Genomic DNA, 2,863 nt, shown 5'->3' with positions numbered 1-2,863 from the left:
AGGAAGTATGATATTTAATTGAAAAGAAATGTTAAAGATGTTAAGATTTTAATGAATATTAATGATAGAATTGAATTGGAATGGAATGTGATATATATATATATATATATATATATATATATATATATATATATATATATATATATATATATATTTTTTTCTTTTTAAGAATATACTGTGTATTTTAAGAATGTACCAAGCACAATTCGATTGAAGTTATGTATTATATTGAATGCTATAATCTTAAAGGTATACATTGAAGCTTAAATAAGAGTTTGAATGGATAAAATTAAAAGATATAAAGGTGTCATACTCAATTGGTAACTACAGTGAAAAAATGTTTAATAAGAAAAGATAATATGAAATTGAAACAGGACAGACAAAAGTATAAATATAATGATTTGATTGAGATGAGATAATTAAAATAAAGTTGAGAAAATTAAAAGAGGGGAAAAACTATGTAGAAAATATAAAACGGTAATAAGATATGGAATAGAATATAAAAATGAGCATGAAATTGAGTTTGGTGTCTGTATGAAGAAGTGATAACCTGGGACCATGCTATTTTCAAAAAAGATGTTTTATTTGTATTTTGTTTTTGTGAAAACCCAAATAAAACTTTTAAAAAAAGAAGAAGAAGAAGACCCAGACGATCAGCTGGGACTCAATGAGAGGCAGAGAAGAGATGGGGTTGGCAGGGCCAGTCAGAGGCGGGATTTGCCGGTTCTCCAAACTACTCAAAATTTTCGCTACCGGTTCTCCAGAACCTGTCAGAACTGGCTGAATATCACCTCTGCAATGCAACACCTTGTGATTTTATAATCAATTAATAAGTCTGTTAATATGTCTATGAAGCTTCTCAATCATACATGTTGTCTCAAAGGTGTTTTTTCAAAAGGCAACTAGATTTTCTTTGTTTATTTTTAGTTGGAGATATTTCACTTCTCATCCAAGAAGCTTCATCCTGCCAAACCTGGTAAAGAATAACAGAATAGTAGAGTTGGAAGGGACCTTGGATGGCTTCTAGTCAAACTCCTTGTTCAGACATACACAATTTCAGACAAATGGTTGTCCAATCTCTTCTTAAAAACTTCCAGTGTTGGAGCATTCACAACTTCTGGAGGCAAGTTGTTCCACTGATTAATTGTTCTCACTGTCAGGAAATTCCTTCTTAGTTCTAAGTTGCTTCTCTCCTTGATGAGTTTCCACCTGTTGCTTCTTGTCTTTCCTTCAGATTCTTTGGAGAATAGCTTGACTCCCTCTTCTTTGTGGGAGTCCCTTAGATATTGGAAGATGCTATCATGTCACCCCTAGTCGTTTTCATTAAACTAAATATACCCATTTTTTGGCACCATTCTTCATATGTTTTAGCCTCCAGTCCCCTAATTAACTTTGTTGTTCTTCTCTGCACCTTTTTCTAGAGTCTCAACATCTTTTTTACATCATGGCAACCAAAACTGGGTGCAGTATTGCATGTATGGCCTTACCAAGGCATCGTAAAGTGGTACTAACAGTTCACTTGATCTTTATTCTATCCTTCTAGTCAGAGCAGCCCAGAACTGCATTGAGAGGAGGAGGTCAATTATTTTCCAAGGCAACTGAAGGCCAGACAAGGAATAATGGATGAAAACTGATCACAGAGAGATTCAACCTGGAAATATGGAGACATTTTCTGACAATGATCAGCCAATGGAACAGCAGTTGCCTTCAGAAGTTGTGGGAGCTTCATCCCTGGAAGTTTTCATGAAGAGACTGGACTGCCCTCTGTCAGAAATGGTGTAGGGTCTCCTGCTTGGGAAGGGGATTGGACTAGATGACGTACAAGGTCCTTTCCAACTCTGTTATTCTGCTATTGTCTACTACTCAAGATTGGGGCAGGAGGACATTCATCCATTTTACCCAAACCCAGTTAAAAAAAATTGCTCATATACCCTTGTCCAAAATAATTGCTCATCAAATGGAGTCAGTTATAACTTATTGCTTCATACAAGACGTAGTTTTTTAAAAAAAGATACAAATTCCAAACAACTATTTGTTGCATTCTGTTGGAAGGTATTTGCAAGGGTTCAATTTTTTTTTTTTAAAAAACAACAACCTGAATGTTACATAGACAACCAATGTAAAGTTTTTAACCCAATTTCATCTATGTGGTAGATTTATCGTTTCACATCCACATATTGTGCAAATGGCTATACTCTTTAATAAGGGTGAGTTTTCTGTTTCGTTGTCACATATAAGTAAAAACCTTCTCCTATTTTGTCCACATTTTACATACATTTTCATTGTCAAAGTTTTCGATTGTTACTGAAACTTGCAAATCAGTCAGTAAAGACAGATAAGAAGCATGTTATGATATTTACTAAGTAAAGAATTCCACGAATGTAGCTTCTTAACACTATGGTTATTACCACTACTTTTATTTTTTTTAAAAATGCAATAAAGAATAATTCATTGAAGCGTAACGTCAAGGAAGGACTTTGATAAGAAAACACAGCGTCTGCGGATATAATTGGATTGATAAAACCTTTCCCAGAAATGCGAGAACTCTGAAATTCATTCACCTTGGCCCTTTCGTTTCAACAATTCAGCTAATCTCTTTCGCCTCCAACTCCAATTTTCAATCCCATTATCATGGAACTGTGGGGGAACTCTTTATATAAAGATGGAAAACAAAAAAACTGGCAGACTTCTCATAGCCTCTAATTTCACTGAGCGGTGGGGTCTTCCAGAGAAAATGCAGGCGATTAAAGCTGCAGTAAAAAAGATTTACATACAACAGCTAGACGGACACAGAGAATAATTGCAATTAACATGATGAAAAGCCCAGCAGATACATTTATTTATGCATTTATTTTTAAAAAAG

This window comes from Notechis scutatus, chromosome 6 (genome assembly GCF_049901735.1).
Source record: "Notechis scutatus isolate UNSWTSFEM ecotype Mainland chromosome 6, rNotScu1.2, whole genome shotgun sequence".
In the NCBI taxonomy this organism is placed as follows: Eukaryota; Metazoa; Chordata; class Lepidosauria; order Squamata; family Elapidae; genus Notechis; species Notechis scutatus.
Note: the sequence above shows the minus strand (reverse complement) of the source record.